This window comes from Myotis lucifugus, unplaced genomic scaffold (genome assembly GCF_000147115.1).
Source record: "Myotis lucifugus unplaced genomic scaffold, Myoluc2.0 scaffold_0, whole genome shotgun sequence".
NCBI classification, from domain to species: Eukaryota; Metazoa; Chordata; class Mammalia; order Chiroptera; family Vespertilionidae; genus Myotis; species Myotis lucifugus.
Window position 1 is genome coordinate 2,852,990 of NW_005871048.1, and position 10,334 is coordinate 2,863,323.

Here is a 10,334-nt window from a genome sequence, read left to right on the forward strand (position 1 = left end):
TTAAATCTCAGAGGGAAGGCAGGGGTGTTGGGTGGGTGGGAAGAGATTAACCAAAGAACTTGTATGCATGTAACCCACGGGCACAGACAATAGTGTGGTGAAGGTCTGGGGTGGGGGGCAGTTGTGGGCTAGAAAGGGTCAATGGGGGAAAAAATGAGACATCTGTAATACTTTAAACAATAAGGGTGTTTTTTATGTATATTTAAAGCAATCATGGCTGAAAACTTTCCCCACCTGGGGAAAGAAATGGAAATCCATGATACCCAAAGGACCCCAAATAGATTGATAATATGTCCCAGGTAGGAATATATCGGGACATATTACCATTAAACTGTGAAATGTTAAGGAATAAGAAATTTTGAAAGCAGCAAGAGAAAAGTTACAAGGGAATCTCCTGAGACTATCGATGTTTTCTACACAGAAATGTTTCAGGCCAGGATAGGATCAGATGATACATTCAAAATATTGAGAGAAAAACTCAACCAAGAATCTATACCCAGCAAAGCCGTTATTCAGAAATGAAGGACAGACTTTCCTGAACAAACAAACGCTGAGGGAGACCTGCCTTGTGAGAAATGCTAAAGAAGTTCTTTGAGTGAAAGTGAATGGATGCTAATTAACATTACAAAAACAAAGTCATCTGAAATTTACTGGTAATATTAAATATGTAGTAAAAATTAGATTCTGTAAATGGTAATGGTGGTGCATAATGCGCTCACAACTCTAGTTTATAAAATGGGAGCTTCCTGTCAAGGTAGTGGAATAGGTAGTTGCATCTTCCCACAACCACATCAAAATTACAACCAAATAACAGGACAACCATCATTCAGAATTACCTGAAATCTAACTGAAGTCCTATAACTAAGGAAAGAAAGTAGTCACATAGAGACTAATAGGAGGGACATGTAATGGGCTGGTTCCACTCCCATGTGTGGTGGTTAACATTGGGAGGGTTATCTCCGTTTCAGAAGACCCCCTGAGGAATGAGGGGTCCCAGTCCCAGGTCCCAAGTCCCCCCACACCCTCCAGACCTGGATTCCAGTGCTGGATAGAGAAGGCCCCATAACTTCTGGTTGTGAAAATCAGCAGGGATTGTGGCTGAGACAGGGGCCTGCTGGTGTCCCAGGCATTCCTTTTAAAAGACCCTTGCACAGACTAATTCAGATTCACTTGCTCTGAGTTTCAGTGCTGGGGCAGCAGCTGGAAAGGTGCCAGGGAGGAACTAAATTGTCTGGCATCAGAGTAAGCCCTGGAGGGGCAGCTTTCTCCCAGACTCAAGTACTGGCAGAGGCCATTGTTCCTTTGCTGAACCCTCCCCTCCCCTCCTCCCCCACCATAGAACTGGCATATGGCACCATATCTGAGTCTCCATTCACCAGGCAACTGTTCACACCGCCCTAGTGATTTCCTGAGACCTTGTCCCATCCAACTTGCAGGCCCACCCAAGCCATTTCCAGGGGCTTTTCAATACAAATGACCTGTCCTAAAATCTCTCAAAGGTTCACAAACCCTAAACAAGCAGCCTCTGGCCTCAGGGAGTCCTGTACCTCTTGCTAAGTGGCCCTAGGCACAGCACTAGTGGCAACCAGCTTCGGTTCACAGCTTGGCCTCCACAAGGAGCATCCATCTGCAGATTGCTTTGTAGCTCATCCTGGGGAGCCCCAAGAAGAGCAGTGGCTGATCTTGCCCTGTATCTCCCTGGAGTCTCCAGTCAGAGTCCTTGGAAACAATAGATGAACGGCTAAAATAGTTATGTACACACTCAAGCCAGTGAGTCACTAACATTTTTATATACGATCAGTGACATATTCATACTTAGCTTATTCATCAGAAGAATCTGGGTATATTTAAAAGTTTTGGTCTAAAGTAGTATAAACCAGAATGGTATTTACTTTTTATATTCAGAATCAATTTTATTCTGTAGGTATCCCTATGAAAAATTTTAATGCATTTTATTAATTTGACCCTTGTACTATTTCTTAAGAATTGAGTATGTCTAATTTAAGATATTTAATTTTGTTGGTAGAGCTAAGGACTAAAACTAGACTAATTATTACACTAAAATTCTGTTAAAATGGCTTAAAATTACTACCTCCTCTATTAAAATTATGACCTCCTCACTATCTTTGTTAATGTGTCCCATAGGACACAACATAGAAATTTTCTGATAACTGTTCTTCAAAGGAAATTGAGTTTGAATGCTGTCAGAAAACAGAGTAAATTTAAAGAAAAGTTTTACAATAATTTTTTTCTTTTTTTCATCTTAATTACATATTTTATATAAAAATATGAAAGATTTAAGTAATACTTGGGCAATTGGAAGAGGCAAGTATCATTAATGCCATAAACACTCACTCTAAATGGTTTTACAGCCACGTACTTACATGTGTCTAATGTTCAAGTCTAGTTGCCCGATAGAATGCACCCTGGTCTGCTAGAAATAGTGCCATGTTACCCAAGGCCAGTTGCACACAAAAATGCTGTGAGAAATGGCATGTTTTACCTGGCACTCGTTAGGTACTCTACTGCACCAATTAGACATGTAAAACTAACTCTGCCAGCTGTTTTTGAAATACCCAAGGACACCAATATGATTGCAGAAAATAGCTTACTGATGTATGTTACATGACTCCCAGGTATCCCTTAGCTTTAGAGCTGATTCCATACGCATATGGTTAGGCCAAGTTATCCTATATAATAAAAGCCTAATATGCTAAGTGTCCAGTCATCCCATTGGCCATTCAACCAATCAAAGCGTAATATGCTAAGGCCGCTCAACCGCTCGCTATGATGTGCACTGACCACCAGGGGACAGATGCTCCGATCGGTAGGTTAGCTTGCTGCTGGGGTCCAGCCGATCGAGACTGAGCAAGACAGGCCGGACACGCCCTGGAGCCCTCCTGCGGCCCCTCCCCGACTGGCTAACCTCCTGCATCCCTCCCTGGCCCCGATCCTGAACTGGTAGGGTCCCTAGGCCTGGCCTGTGCCCTCTCACAATCCGGGTTGAGGGACCCCCCACCCCCGAGTGCATGAATTTCGTGCACTGGGCCTCTAGTAGAATACATAATATTTACTATTTTACTTACTGCCTAAGATGTTTTGCAACTAATAGAGGTTGGAATTATCTGCAGGAGTTACATCCCAAGATCCCCAGTAGATGCCTGAAACCACAGAAAGGCCAAATCCTACATATACTGTTTTTCACTATACATACATACATACATACATACATACTGTTTCACTTAATGGAAGCATTTATTTCTTCTCTTTGGTGTAGCCAAATTGCCAGCATCACCACTTTTGTGTTTGGGGGCCATTAAGTAAAACAAGGGTTACTTGAACACAAGCACTGAGATAGTGTGACAGTCAATTTGATGACTGAGATGGCTATAAAGGGACTAGTGGCGGGGGGGGGGGGGGGGATAGTGTGGAGACACTGAACAAAGGAATAATTCATATCCCAGACGGGACAGGGCAGAACAGCATGGGATTTCATCACTTTACTCAGAATGACGTGCAATTCAAATCTTATGAATTGTTTACTTCTGGAATTTTCCATTTAATACTTTCAGACCACAGTTAACCTCTGGTAATTGAAACCATGGAAAGCAAAGCCGTGGATAAGGGGGAACTTCTGTACTCTACACTGCCCAGTACATTGCTATAAATATTTTCCTCTTTTTTTTTTTCCTGAATGCTGCAGAATCTGTAGGATTTGTGTACTTACTGTTGCAAACATTTTTTCTTGATTGTGAAGTTAGTCAATCTTTAACAAGGAAAAAATAAAGAATCTCTTCACTGTAATACGAAAATAGGATATCTGTTTATTTTGCCACATCATGTTAAAAATTGTTACTGACATATACATACAGAAAACTACACAAATGACAAACGAATTAACGAATCATCTCAACATGTAGATATCATACATTGCTCTGATCAACAAACAGGCCACCCACAAATCACCTGATAGGCCTCCTTGAAATCATAGTCCTTTACCTTCTCCCCAATGGTAGCCTAAATTCTAACACCATAAAGAGTTTTGTCTGTTGTTAAATTTTATGTAAATAGAACCATATAATATGTATTATTTAGTTCCTGACTTTTTTTTCAACATTATACTTGTGAAACTCACTTGTGTTATTTATAGCAATGTATGTTCATTTATCTTGCAGTTGACTGCATCTACCCCAATTTATTCACCTTTCTTCTGTCCCTGAACTATTGGGCTATTTCTCGTGGTTTGTTTTTTATTTGTTTTTACTTTAATTGAATAATGCAGCTGTGGACATTTTTTATAATTATCTTGGTACACATAGTATTTCGGTTGGAAAATATACATAGGAGTGGAAATGCTGGGTCATAATGTATGCATCTGTTCAACTCTAGTAGGTATTGCCAAAATGTGTTCCAAGTAATTGTACCAAGTTACCCCCTCCCCCATTGATATATATATATAGATAGATAGATAGTTTTTACTTCCTCTACACATCCTTGCAAATACTTGATATTAAGTCTTTTTAATTTTATTGTGGTTTTAATGTGCTTTTCTCTGATATTAAAGATAATAAAGTTGAGCAACTTTTCTTGTATTTGCCATTTGGATATCCTCCTTTGAGAGGTACGAAGTCTCCGGCCTATTTTTCCATTGATCTTTCTCTATTTCTTAACTGCTTTTTAGAAGTTCTTTATATTCCCTAGGCAGTCCAGGTTGCAGATATCTCCCACTTGTCTCTTCATTCCCTGAATGCTAGCTTTCAAAGAAGAAAAGTTTAAATTGTAACACAAGACAGATGCTTATCCCTCTCTTCCTTTAGGGTTAGTCAAGGACAATGTGTGTCCTTTTTTAAAATCTTTTCTTTACCCAAGTTCTTAAGGACAATCTATGTTGAAGTCTAAGTTTTTTAATTGTTTAAATTTCACATTTTACATTGATAATCCTGGAGTCATTTTATGTGTATGTATGAATGGTGTGAAATAAGGGTTAAAAACACCCCTCTCCCCCCGCATCCTTATCTCATTTATAAAAAGACCATCCTTAGATTCGTTGACTTTGGGGCACTTTAACTGGATTGACATCCTTCTACCACATGTACTTTCCTTTCTTTTTCTTTTAAAATTCTACATATATTTAAAATACCATTATACATTATTAATTTTATTTATAGCATCAATATTCATTTTCATTTACATATGACTTGTTCTTTTCTATTGTTCTCTATTTCTTTCTGTGTTTATGAGCTTCCTTCTGTGATTATTCTTCATCTTTACCTTGAAGAGACCCTTTTCTAATGTCCTTTTTTATTATGGATCTCCTGGTGACAAACATTCTTTTTTTAAAATGTCTTTATCTTCATTTTTGAAGAATGCTTTCCATGGATATAGAATTCTAGTTTGACATTTCTTTCAGCGCTTTTAAGATAACATACCAATATCCTCTGGCTTCTATTGTTTATATTGATAAGCCAATTGGCAGTCTTAATGCTTCTTTTAAGGCAAGTGAAAACCCTTTTTTCTCTAGCTACAATTCAGATTTTCTCTTTGCCTTTGGATATCAGAGTGGTAGTATGATATGCTTAGGATATGCGACCACCAAATTCTGTATCCCCTTTACTGTGGGACTGTAATTTTAAAAGTAAGCATTTTTTAATAAAAGAACTCAAGTCTAGCCCCATATGCCAAATTCCTTCTGTACCACACAGCATGATTGTTTAATGGATATTTTATTTCTTCTCGTTGAAAATATTTAAAAATATCAAATGTAAACCTGACTTTAGAAAGACATTTTTACTGTGTTCCATATGTCTCTTCTCCATTTCTGTTACTTTGACTCTGAACTTTAGATGTTTTCCTTCAATTATCTGCTCCTTCACTAATTCTTTCCTCACCTGTGCCTACTCTGCTACTAAACTCACCTATTGACTTGAAAATTCTAGAACTGAAAAATAGAATATCATTTAATTATTTTTGTAGTTTCCATTCTTTGCTAAAGTTCTCCATTTTGTCTTAATTTTTGGAAATATTGATTTATTTTAAAGATCATATTTGATAGTTCCATCTTTTGAGGTCCTGTGGACTAGTTTCTATTACCAGTTCTTTTTTCTTGGTTTCTGGGAAAAACTTCTTTTCCTATAATAGCTGGTTATTTTTTATTAAGGGCCAAACATCTATATATATAAAAGCCTAAGCAACAGTTATGATGGAACGACCAGAATGACCAGTTGCTATAATACACACTGACCACGAGGGGGCAGAGACGCTCAACACAGGTGCTTCCCCCAGCCCGCAGGCCCCGATGACCAATGGGGCCTGCCAACCAACCTCCCGGTCCCTCCCTCTGGCGGGAAGGCCCTGATCGCCCTATCAGGGCCGGGCCCCCGGGCTGGGATGGGGAACTGGGGGTGGGTGGCGGCAGATGCAGCCCCTTTCCCAGGGGGGCCGAGGGCTGGCTCCCTCCTTGGGGCTGATGGCCAACCTCCTGGGTCCCTCCCCTCATCCCTTCCCCCGGCCAGGCCCCAGGCTGGGACGGGGAACCGGGGGTGGGTGGCAGTGGATGCAGGCGGTGAGGGAAGGAGGATGGGGGGAGGCGGGGAACCTGATCAGCCCTGATCACCGGCCATGCCTAGGGACCCCACCCATACACGAATTTTGTGCACCAGGCCTATGCTTTAAATATACTTTCTGTCCCTTTCTCTCTTTCTTCTCCTCCTGGAATTTCCACAATGCAGGTATTGTTTCTTTTGATGGTGTCCTGTTGTTTCTATAGGCTTCTTTCTTTTCCTCTTTTTGGTCCTCTGACTGGAGAATTTCAAATGTCCTCTATTATAGGTTAGATTATTCTGCATTGTCAAGTCTGCTTTTGAAACTCGCTATTGAATTTTTCAATTCAGTCACTGCATTTTTCAACTCTAGGATTTATGTTTGGGTTTTTCTTTTTTGAGTTTCTGTTACATAGTTGAACTTGTTTTGTTCAACATTGTTTTCCTAATTCATTTAGTTGTCTATGTTCCTGTAGTTCACTAAAGGAAATTATTCTGAAATTTCGTCTTCCAGCTCATAGGTTTCCATTTCTTTAGGGTCAGTTATTCAAGCTCTATTAGTTTCCTTTGATGGTGTCATGTTACCTGATTTTTCGTGATTCTTAGTTCCTTACTTTGTTATGTGTGCATTCGAGTAATTTCTTCTTCTAGACTTTAGAAGTTTGCTTTGGCAGAGATAGTTCTTCACCAGGAAGCTCAGTTGAGGGTTTATGGGTGTGTCTACTGGTAACGCCCTTGGGGGTAGTAGAGAGTGTTATCAGAGTCTATTTATGAGAGAGCCCACTCCTTCAGCTCTAAGCCGAGTGGGGCAGAGATGCCACTGTCTGAAAACACTTAGGTAAGACTACTGGATTGATTCCCTGCCCAAGTGAGGTGGTAGGATGTGTTCCACCAGTTGCCTAGGTTATCTGGTCAGGCTTACTAGACATTCGGGACTGGCTTCTATACTCAGTAGTAGAAGGGGCTATAAATTAGCCTCCAAGCCCTGGTGGGGCAGTAGAATGGGGCCCAAAGCACGCACAGCTTGTTGACTGGGGACTTGATCAGGCAAGGGTATGCATTACATTCCCTGGACAGACAAGGCCATCAGTTTTGCTCTGCAAATGGGGAAAGCCACTGGCTATGCTCTCTGTTCAAGTTCTGTAAGTAGGGCTGTTGGATGGGCTTCACAGTTTCCCCTGTGCTCTGGTTAAGTTCCCTGGTTGGGTGGGCTGAAAACTGTATTCAGCAATGCGTGAGGTTACAAATTAGTTTCCCTGACCAGGCATTGAGAGAACCAACTCCAAAGCCAGAAAGACTCTGTTTATGGCCTGGACCCAAGCTGACCCATGTCTCGTTCCTGGATAAGCAGGCTTCCTGGCTTTGCTCTGCACTGTCAGCTCTGCGTGCTGGACTCTCTGCTCAAGTGTTGATGGGCTACTTAGCTTTCCAGGTGTCCCGCCAGGCTTTCTGGTTGGACAGGCCTGGAAGCTTCACTGCATGGGGAGTGGGGATATTCTCAGCTCCCCAGAGGGGAGGGCCAGCTCCAAGCAGCCTCCTCCCAGGTTTTCCCAATCAGACCAGACTTTATGGTGAGAAGTGAATTATCTCCCCTGACCGGGAGGAGGGGGATAACACTCCATACCCAGCACTGGCTTTGTTCTGTGCATAATCAACTGTGCATTCTGTACTCTGTTCAAGCATTGAACAGGTACTCTTGCCTGCTTTTCTGTTCAGATGGAGCCAGGAGTTACACTCAGCAGTGAGCTGGACTATGACTCAGCTCCCTGCCTAGATGAGAGCAGGTTAGGCTATTCATCTGGGGATCCAATTCAGGCATATCTGCACCCTGCCAAGTTCCCTGGTCAGACTGTGCCACCAGCTTGGTTTTGCAGATGAGCAAAGACACTGGTTTGGATAACTACTTAGGGGCTGCGGGTAGGAACTCAGGATGCCAAGATCCGAATGCTGGTGGTTGTAAGTCCATCCCCACTCCTCTGTTACAGGTTCCCAGTGGTTAAGTTCTGCAGGATTTCTCTGCAATCTCCAGGGAAGCGAAACTGAAATGGGGGGGCTTCTAAGTGACCCCCAACTCTGAGAGAGCTGGGATGGCCACCCTGGAGCTCTTTCCCACTGTAGGAAACTGGTAGGTCCAGGGGGGTCACTTCTTGGGCATAGTACTATTTCTGGGCCTGGGGAAGGGCAATGTGGGTCCAACATACAGTCCTTCCTCTTAGCCTTGAAAAATCAAGTCTGCCTTGGTTTTTGATGCAGGAAGGTGCTTCAGCCTCACCCCCATGTTGTAGGATTCTCTCAGTGGTGTCTTGTAATTGAATAGTTGTTAGCTCTTCCTGTGAGGGGGAGCAAAGTCAGGAACAACCTGTCACCATCTTGGTGACATCATTCTCTTTAAAATATTGCCAAAACCGGTTTGGCTCGGTGGATAGAGCGTCGGCCTGCGGACTGAAAGGTCCCAGGTTCGATTCCGGTCAAGGGCATGTACCTGGGTTGCGGGCACATCCCCAGTGGGAGATGTGCAGGAGGCAGCTGATCGATGTTTCTCTCTCATCGATGTTTCTGACTCTCTATCTCTCTCCCTTCCTCTCTGTAAAAAATCAATAAAATATATTTAAAAAAATAAAAATAAAAAAAAAAAATAAAATATCTTAGGACATGCAGAATGAGTCAGGAAGCATAAGAGTGGTTCTCAAAATATTTTAAAAGGTATTATTTTAAAAGTACCTTGCTTGAAGAGTAGTTTAACAATTAGAACATTTCTGGCTTTAATCCTAAAAATTATACTCAAAGGTAAACCTAGTTAGTTTATGGTTTCCCAAATTTGGGAGAATATTCAAATATCTCAGATATATTCTCATATTATTAGCAAAGTCAAAAACACCACTTTTAAAAACAAAAAAATAGGGGATAAAAATAAGTTTTCCTTAAAGAATCCTTTATACTAAAAGGCTAATATGCAAATCGACCTAACAGTGGAACGACCGGTCGCTATGACATGCACTGACCACCAGGGGGCAGACACTCAATGCAGGAGCTGCCTCCTGGTGGTCAGTGTGCTCCCATGGGGGGAGCGCTGCTCAGCCAGAAGCCAGGTGAGTGCAGCAGCAGTGGCAGGAGCCTATCCCGCCTCAGCGGCAGCACTAAGGATGTCTGACATGGGGAGCAGGCTTAAGCCATCAGTTGGATATCCCCTGAGGGCTCCCGGACTGCTAGAGGGCACAGGCTGGGTGGGCTGAGGGACCTCCCCCCAGAGTGCATGATTTTCGTGCACCAGGCCTCTAGTATATTATAAAATTAAAAGTATACTAGAGCTAAGTCTTCCTGCTATTATGTGATTAAGTTGAATTCAACAGTCATAAGATTAACTATGCACCCATAACTTCCTAAAGCAAATACTTAGGATGTTTTAGAAGAGAATGGTTTAGAGTAGCGATTTTCAACCCTTTTCATCTCACATATATACTACTACATTACTAAAATTCTGTGGCACACCAAAAAATGTTGCATTTTGGCTGATCTGGCTACAAAAATAGGTATAATTTTGATTGTTGTGTGGCTATTGTCATTCTTTTATTTGACAATCCACGGGAAAAGGTCAGTGCCCCTGAATAGTCAGGTATTGCAAGTTTTTAAAATTCTTGTGCCAAATGACTGGTATAGAGTAAATCACACACCACTGGACTTATATCTCTATAATTCAGTTTTTGTGATGATACTAGATAAGAAACTTAATGTTTCAGTTATCTAACCTATAAAAATAAGTTCCTACTCCAATGAGTAACCAACAAAGGAACTTGT